The following is a 9,741-nucleotide window of genomic DNA, read 5'->3' on the forward strand; positions in this document are numbered from 1 at the left end:
TCCACTACGAGGATTTTTTAATTTTTTTTAAACAAGTCGGGTGTTCTGACTTGTGCACAGAGACTTTACACAAAACCCGGTTTCCCTGGACACAGTGGGAGTAATCAGAAAGTAGTTTCTCTGCTCATAGTTTCAAAGCCAGCCTTTCTAGTTTAGTAATTTCCTGAAAAGATAATCTTTCTTTGGCTACATGCAGGGCTGGCGCCATTGCTTCCCATATTCCCTACTTACTTTTTACCTGGTGTTTGCTTCTGATAAATGCACAAAAGGACACCAGTCAATACGCAGACTACTCTGCATCTTCAGTCAATCACAGGAAAACCCTTCTAAAACTCTCAAAATTTGTTTTTCCTCACCGCCTTCAGTTGTGGCCTCTGTTTTTAGCTGTTGTCCTACGCTACCTGAATTCAAGATGACTCCAATTTTAAAACCATCCCCCACTAATTAGATTCTATAGATGGAAAACGTGTATTTTTCCCCCATGTATAATATCTATTTATTTGAGGGTTGTCTTAAATCTGTTACCTGCCTTCCCCCCACACACTGCTGGCTCATATGGAGCCACATAGAGGGGAAGTATCACCTCATTGGATCTATTTGTCATGCATCTCCTGATGCATCATAAAGTGCAGTTAGCTTTGCTAATGATTTTGTCACACTGACTACTCATGGGCATCTTGCAGTCTACTATGATGCTGAGATCCCTTTCTGCTTCTGTGCTGCTGAGGGTCATTTCCCAGCCAGTAGATGGGCTGGATATTTTTACGCCCTAGGTGCAGCACTCTGCACTTGTTGTACTGCACCCTACTGTGTACTGCCCACTTTTTCTAACCTGTCTGGGTGTGCCTGCAATTGTTCTCTGCCCTCCAGAGTGTGCGCTTCACCACACAGTTTAGTCCACAGACTTGGACAGAGTACTATTTACACCCACATCCAAGTCACTGATAAAGATATTGAAGAGGACCGGTCCAAGGACCAAACCCTGTGGGACCCCACTACCCACATCCTTCCAGGCTGATACCGACCCGTCTACTACCACTCTCTGGATTTGACTGCTAAGCCAATTTGCCACCCACTGAACTATGTAAACATCTATGTCACAGCCTCTTCATTTATTTATGAGAATGGGATGAGATACCATATCGAAGGCCTTACTAAAATCCAAGAAAATGACATCCACCTCTACTCCTGTGTCTAAGCATTTTGTGACCCTGTCATAAAACAAAATGAGATTGGTCAGGCATGATCTACCTCCTACAAATCCATGCTTGTTTTCCTGCTGCATTATTTTTTCCATTGGACAAATATGATCCTTCATAATCTTTTTCAAAGACGTCTCCAAGGATAGAGGTGAGACTGACTGGCCTATAATTACTAGGATCCTCCTTCCTCTCCTTCTTGAAAATGGGGACCACATTGGCCCTTTTCCAGTCCTCCAGGACCTGACCTGAGCACCACGAGCACTCAAACAGCTGTGCCAGTGGTTCTGCTATGACACTGGCCAATTCCTTCAGTACCTTTGGATGCAGCTCATCTGGGCCTGTTGACTTATAGTTTCATAGTTTCTAGGGTTCGAAGGGACCTGAGCAGATCAGACTTGAACACATCCAGTCCATCCAAGTGACTCTGCACCAAGTCAGCATCGACAGTTGGTGGGCTGGTGTCCCTCTGTCCATCTAAGAACCCATTCAGAGACTTATCTTGATGCCTGTTCAGGACACCGAGGCAAAAAACTCATTGAAATAGCTCAGCCTTGTGCCCCCTCTGTCTGCCACTAATTGCTCCTTTTTGTTCAGTAGGGGTCCTATGCTGCCCTGCGCCTTCCTTTTACTCCCCACATACCTTATAGTCAACAAAAAAAGTCTTTTTTTAATTTGTGTCGCCAGCCTCAGCTCTGTAGTTGCTTTGGCTTTTCTAACTGCCTCCCTGCAAGTGCGGGCCAAATAAGTATACTCGTCCTTGGTAGCTTCCCCTGCTTCCACTGCCTTTAAGCCTTGTTTTTTGCCCTTAGGCTCCCCTGGATTTTTCCCTGTTTTAGCCAAGGAAGTTTTTTGGCTCCTTTCCCCCTTTTCCCTCGTACTGGGATAGTCTCCCTCTGCGCCCGATGGATCACTTCCTTTAGAAACTACCACCCTTCCTGGACTCCCATCTCACCAATACTCTTCTCCTGCAGTGCATCATTGACTAGACCCCTAAGCACACTGACGTTAGCCTTCCTAAAGTCAAGCACTTCCACCCTACTAGTTATCTTACCCACCCTTTGCTGTATGGTGAATTCGATTGATCGGTGGTCGCTGTCCCCAAGGTGACCACGAATCTTCAGCTCCCCTACTAGGTCCTCTCCCATAGCCAACACCAAGTCCAGTAAGGCATTCCCCCTAGTGGGACCGTATACCTCCTGCATTAGGTGAAGGTCCTGCATGTATGTTAAGAACCTATGTGAACAGTTGGATTTGGCTGACTGCTCCTCCTAGAAGATGTCAGGGTTGTCATGGGGGACCTAAACTACCATGTCCCCAGACTATGACCTCTGAGAGCTGCCTTAAGAATTCCAAGTCTAGCTTTGCCACTTGGTGTGGTTGTCTGTAGCAGACTCCCACCACCAACTCCCTTTCCCCTCAACCTCCATGTATCCTAACCACAATGCCTCAACTTTCTCCTCCTCTGATCCCATTTTGATTAGGGTAGTTGTATAATGCTCCTTTACATAGAAAGCAACCCTGCCCCCTTTCCCCCCTACTCTGTCCCTTGTGTACAACCTGTAGCCCTCAATGTGTACCGCCCAGTCATGGGTAGGGTCCCACCAGGTTTCTGTTAACCCCACTAAATCAAAGTTATTATCTGCAAGCAGGAGTGTGAGTTCTTCCCGCTTGTTCCCCATGTTCCTAGCATTAGTGTAGAGGCACTTGAGTCCTTCAAATGGTGCCTTTGGTGCCTTACCATTTTGATGCCCAAAGGGCCCCTTGGTACTTACCTGGGGTGTACTGCTGCCTGTCTTGCGGTTTGTAGGTTCTAGACTTTCTCCATCTCCTGCCTCCCATCCCCCCATCATACTTAGTTTAAAGCCCAACATATGATGGGGGACGAGGAGGCTGGAGATAGAGAGTCTAGAACCTATAAACTGTGAGACATGCAGCAGTGCACCCCAGGCTTGTTTGTGAAATGCTTCCATTCTTCTCCCCTTTCCTCCCACATGGTAAGAGCCCCAAACATAGCCCATTTCATAGATATTAGGGGCTGGAAGGCACCTCAAGATCATCGGGTCCAGCCCCCTGGGAAGTCAGCTGGGATCAAGTGACCCCAGCAAGAAATATATCCACCCGTTTTTTCAAGGAGTCCAGAGTAGATGCTTGTATCACCTCTGGGGGGAGTTTGTTCCAGGCCCTGGACACACACTGTAAAGAATATTTTTCTTACATCCAGTCTAAATTGGCCTTCCTGGAGTTTATGACCATTAGACCTTATTCTCACTTGGGGAGCTCTGGTGAACAGGTGTTCTCCCTGGTCCTGATGTACCCCTCTTATGTTATAGTAGGCTGCTACCAAGTCCCTCCTGAGCCTTTTCTTTTCTAGACTGAAGAGTTCTAAGTCCCTCAGCCTCTCCTTGTATGGCCTTCCCTCCAGGCCTTGGATCATATGAGTAGCTCTCCTCTGGACTCTCAAGCTTCTCCACATCCTTCCTGAAGTGGGGGCCCAAAACTGTATACAGTACTGCAGCTGCGGTCTCACCAGGGCTGAGTAAAGCAGGAGGATGACGTCCCTGGTTTTGCTTGAGATGCATTGGTGGGTGCATGCCAGAGTTTGGTTAGCTTTGCCAGCCACAATATCACATTGGTGGCTCGTATTCATTTAGTGGTCAATCAAGACCCCCAAGTCCCTTTCGGTCGTGGTGCTAGTAAGTGTAGCACTGCCGAGCCTGTAAGTATGCTGGAGGTTCTTCCTACTGAGGTGCTGCACCTTACACTTCTCTGCACTGAAGGCCATCAGGTTTTGATCAGCCTACCTTGAGAGTGTATCCAAGTCAGCCTGTATCCCCAGCTTATCCTTTGGTGTGATTGCCCTCCCCCATAATTTTGTATCGTCTGTTCACATCTGAGTCCTGAATCCAGATCATTAATGAAGATGTTAAAGACTACTGGGCCAAGTAATGAGCCATGAGGGACTCCACTGGTCATCCTGTGCCATGTTGATTTTCTCCCTTCAACTAGTACTCTTTGGGTCTGACCCCACAGCCAGTTGCATAGCAATTGGATTGTATGATAATCAAGGCCACAGTTCCCCAGCTTAACCATGATGACATCATGGGAAACTAGGTCAAAGGCCTTCTTGAAGTCCACGTATATGACATCCATGTCATCTCCCTTGTCCAGGGCACATGTTACCTGGTAGTAGAAGGCAATGAAGTTGGTCAGGCACGACCTGCCAGTCACAAAGCCATGTTGGCTGGCATTCAGAAGCTTGCCTTCTGTCAGGCTGGTGTTGGTGGATCCCTTGACAATTTTCTCAAAGATTTTTCCAGAGACGGACGTAAGACTGGTCTGGAGTTCCCTGGGTCATCCCTCCTCCCTTTCTTGTAGATAGGGACCACGTTGGCTCTTTTCCAGTCATCTGGGACCTCGCCTAAGCACCACGATTTTTCAAATATCTCTGCCAAGGGAGATGCAATGAAGTCAAGACTCTTGGGTGCATTTTGTCTGGGCCTGCGGACTTGTGAATGTCCAGTTTCTCAAGGTGTTCCCTCACCTGATCCACATTGGTTTTTTAGGTCCATGGCCCACTCCCAGATTGGTTTGTACCATTGCTGACAACGTGATCTTCCTGGGAGGGTGAAAAACTGATGCAAAAAGGTTATTTAGGAGATTGACCCTTTCTTGGGCATCCGAAGTCAGTTGCCCCATTGGATCTCTCCAGGGCCCAATGCTATCCTTGTTCTTTTTCCAACTTCCCACATCTGAAGAAGGACTTTTTGTTGTCCTTTATTCCTGTAGCTAGCTTAAGTTTTTAGTTTTTGCCTTGGCTTTCCTTGACCACCCTCTACAGCTGTGGGCGAGTGCAGAGTCATCATATTTGGCAATGCTTCCTGTTTTCCAGTTGGTGTAGGCTACTCTTTTGAGCTTAATAAGATCCAAGAGTTTCTTATTCAGCCATGGGGGCTTCCTTGCCTGTTGACTCCATTTCTTGTTAGATGGTATGGCTTTGCCCTGTGCTTCAAGGATTATGTTTCTGAGAGATGACCATTCCTCGTGTACTCCCTTTTTTTGGGGGGGGAGGCGGTATGGCCTCTAATTGCCTGACTGACCAATTCTCTCAATTTGCAAAAGTTAGCTTTCCCAAGGTTAAGGCCTTCTGCTTTACTGAGGGGTTTGTCTGCTCTTTGGTGAACTAAGAAATTGACCAATTCACGGTCGCTGTCACCGAGCTTCCCCTCAATCCACAGGTCGTTCACTAGTGCAGTAAGCTTGGTTTCTGGAAACAAATAGTTCAGATGACCAGGTTGTTTACTACTGCTTAGAGAGCTTTAGCTGCTTTAGATTTCTGTAGCACAGGAAAAAAGATCTTGGTTTCCACGATGACCACAACATGGGAAAGGAAAATGTCTGATGCTACAGTTACTCTGAATATTCCATTTACTACTTTAAACTTCTTTCCTGTTTGGCATTTGTTTTGTCTACCCCATGCCAGTTTATCTGCCTGTCTCAGTTACTTGTGAGGATAGGGATTTGTTAGACCTGCCCTATGGTAAGGATGAAAAGTCCGTTATTTTCTGCCACCACTGCAGAAAAAACCTCCATAGCTAGAGAAAAAGGAATTAGCCTGAACTTTTCTCTGCTTCACTTTTATGTCCTTCATATCTACTACAACTCATATGTATACCAGCTTGCAGAAGGCATTTTAAGAACTCTGGAACCTGTTGTTTAGTTGATTGCCTCCATGCTCTGTGAGAGGAGTGGCAAAACTTGAGCTATGGATTGAACCAAGAGTGAGGGGAAGGCTATATTGTCAATTTTCTTAGGAGCATGACTTGTGGCTTTTCTACACCTGTCCTTCCATCTCTGCTGCTCATAATTAGAGTCAAGCATAGAAGTAAATCAACATGCTGATTCCCACGTGAAGAATAGGAGGTTTCCCCCTACAGAGATTCTCTAGGAATCCCTTCTCTCCTGTTGTTTGCGTGTGCAACAGGCCAAATCCTATTTTTAATCCCAGACCCTAATTTTAGTTTAAACTATAGAGGTGCTAACAGAAGTGACACTTTGCCTGATCTGGCCACAAAAATAAGTTTATAGCTGTGACAAAGAAGAACCACTGTAAATAGCCATGAAGACTGGTTGCTCTTTCTTAGAAAAGATGGTCAGGGAATCTAGCTTTATTTACTTAATTTCAAGAGCTTGGCTCAGTCTCCAAGAATTGCTTATACTTTTTGTCAAGTCTTCTGCTTATTATTATTATTAGTAGTAGTAACATTAAACATAGTAGTAGTATATCTTACAAGTTCTGAACTCTTTCCCAGTTTAGACTGAAGTGAGGAATATATGAATTCTTATTTTTGCAGTTGTTTGTTGAATGCACTTACTCTGGAAGTCAAATCAGTTGTATGCACTTGACTCAAGACTTTACAGCTAAGTGAAATCATCAGAATCTGTCATCCAAAGGTAGGTCAAGATTGTATATTGGCCAGGAGTAGTTCCATAAGTAGAAGCTGGGAAGTCTGGGAAGAAGACTGAGGGAGTCTAATGACTATAAAAGTGGGAGAGTTTGAACCTGCTCTGGCTTTGTCTTAGGATTGTGTTTTACAATGTAGAAATCCCCATATGGTTCCCCTTATATAGTATTAATATTAGATGGTATTCTATCCAACCTGCTACCTAGAAAAAGGAACATGGTAGGGTTGTACCCTTTCTCCTCCTCTATTATGGTCTTATTCATTGAGGAAGTCAGGGCTGCTGACACAGAATCTAGATGTTAGTCATTTCTTTCAACAAGGTGAAATTCAGGAAGTTTGTCTGCAAGTTGTCATCCTTTCCTCCCCTCCAAAATCCAGCCCACTCATGTCTCTTTTTTCAGGTTTCCAGCAGAATTTTGCTAGAAAATAAAATGCAGAATTTTGCATCAGAGTAAATTGCACCTGAATTTGTCCCTCCATTCAAAAGGTCAGCACAACGGCTGTCCATCCCTTACAGCTTAAGTGGAATTCAGGCAGGGCTTAGCTCAGTGTGGACTTTCTATAAAGGACACATTTCATTTGCATACCTGGTGTTCCCATTGGAGTTAGTGAAAAGGCTTGATGCATAAAGACAGCAGGCAATCTGGTTCTTAATAGTTACAATACAAAGGCAAGAGTAAATTGAGCCTTAAGATACAGACAGAAGTGACAATTGCATAAGAGTTTGCCCATAGCTCAAACTGGGCATTCAAAATAAAAGGCCACATTTGAATATGTGGGCCTAATTGCATATGGCTCAGTGATGAGAAGAGGAGGATGACATGTATGTAGCATTTTAAGATGTAGAAGGCAGGGCAGGTGGTACCCTGAAGACTCATTCAGAAAGGCATAAACTTTTGTAGATAACAGCCTACTTTGTCAGACGATATAAACAGACTTGCAGAGAGCAGGAGTACTAAGTAGAAAAGAGTACTAAGTAGAAAAGAATATATAGTCATTTAAACCCAAAGAACGGGGTAAGGGCCTGGGGAAGTGGTGTTGCTGAGAGTGGTAAAGGCAGGTTAAAAAAGATAAAGATAAACTGGAAAACCAAAGTAGTTAACCCATTGGGAACTTAGGGGTTAAAAAAAGTTAGTTCAGGTGATGGCGTAAGAGTCCAGAGTCTATGGCGAGACCGTATGTAATGTAATTCAGTTTGCAGATGACTTCTTGCTCTGCAATTTTGCTTTCAAGTTGGTTTTTAAATTCTTGCTATTTAAGAATGGATGCTTTGAGGTCAGTGATGAAATATTCAGGGAGGCTACAGTGCGCTGCTGCAGGCCAAGGTTCCCTCTAAGGTGCGCGTGTGCACGGCCGCACACAAGTGAAAGGCTGGCCGTGCACCAACTTTTTCAGGCCACACACCTGCCGGGAGAGGAGCTGGGCTGCGGCATGGGACACTTACTAAAGGTAAGCTCCTCTCTGAGGCGAGGTGGAGGTGGGGGCCTGGTGCGGGCGCCGCTGGTTCTGGGGAACTGCTCTGCTCCCCCGCATCGCCTTGGGGAGCAAGGAGGCATGTGGCGTTAGGGCTGGGGAGTGGAGCACTTACCTGGAGCTGGCGGAGCCCACACAGCAGGTCCCCAGAGCCGGCAGAGCCTCACTCGGGCAGGCAGTGGCTCCTCCCTGAGGTGAGACAAGGCGCAGGGATGGAGGCTGGGGCAGGGGCTGGCACAGGCTCCACTGGCTCCTGGGAAGTGCTCCACTCCCCAGCCCTGATGCCACGTGCCTCCTCATTCCCTGAGGTGATGCCGGAGAGCAGAGCAGTTTCCCGGTGCCTGCACCAGGCTCTGGCCCCCAAGCCCCAGCCCCCGCTGCCTGCCCCGAGTGAGGAGCTTACCTTTCGGTAAGTGTCCCACGCTGCACTGAAAGGGTGCGCTCATGGACCAAAGCGGTGCACTCACGGACTGCTATTCCTTAGAGGAAGACTTGCTGGACACAGAAGCAAGCTAAGGAGGAGTTTCCCACTTCCATAAAGTCAGCATGTAGCTGAGATCCTCCCACTGGAAGCTGGCCAGCGGGAAGCTAACTGCTCTCTGGTGAAACCCCAACCCTGAATTCTGTTGCAGCTGTGTAAACAAAAATTGTCTTCTCCATGTGTTCTTCTTCCCTATCCCAGAGGGTTTTGCTGCTGTAAAGACGATTGTACTCCAGTACTATACCACTTCTCCATCCATTCTTAATGTACTTATGCTGGCTGCTGTTTTGGTTCTGAATTACTTTCTTCCTAGCTCTGGTACATACATAATTTTACAACAAGGAAGCAAAACTCAACACCTGGAAACCTGAAACCCTTGCTCCTGCTTTTTGTTTTCAAGCTAAATTTGCATGTTCACAGAGGTCAGAGCTGTCTCAACACAAGAAAAAGTCCTTGCCCAGGAGAACATTTCATCACCCCATCCTCTTGTGAAATAGAAACAACATAACCAGAAGAAAAACCTAATTCAACATCCTGCTTGCCATCAGACAACTTTGAGGTAAATAGACTGCTTTAACTTTTTTCTGAGCCTAATTGACACAAAATGAACTTTTCCATCTTACAACACTTTCAGCTCTCCTGTGAAATATGAATTATCACTTCCACCTAGGAGAAATTTTACGATCTTTGTATTCTCCTATGCCTTAAGAAAGGTGGGTGAGTGTGCCTGAAAGCTTACAAATAAAGAATTTTTTTGCAAATATCTAGTTGATCTAATAAAAGATATCGCTTCTACCATGAGTTCTGTCTCCTTTCTGCTGCCTGGAAAATTTCCAGAAAGCATGCCCACTTTTCTGTCCAGCATACACCGATCCTGGAAATGAGGCAGTAAAGGGCTGCCCCTCTGCACTGCTACTGACATAGTGGTCACTGCTGCTGCTGCTCAGAACTAATAAGTATGTAACCTTTTTTTTCCACTGTGCTATTATCTTGATAAAACTGATCACAGTTGAGGCACTATAAAGTTCTGGATCTGCCTCTGTGGCTTTAAGGATACAGGCTTGCACTTGTTTTCAGTCTGTCTGTATTACAGTGAACAGCCAACTCTGCTTTAGTTACATTT

This window comes from Crocodylus porosus, unplaced genomic scaffold (genome assembly GCF_001723895.1).
Source record: "Crocodylus porosus isolate Cpor-Errol unplaced genomic scaffold, CroPor_comp1, whole genome shotgun sequence".
Lineage (NCBI taxonomy): Eukaryota > Metazoa > Chordata > Crocodylia > Crocodylidae > Crocodylus > Crocodylus porosus.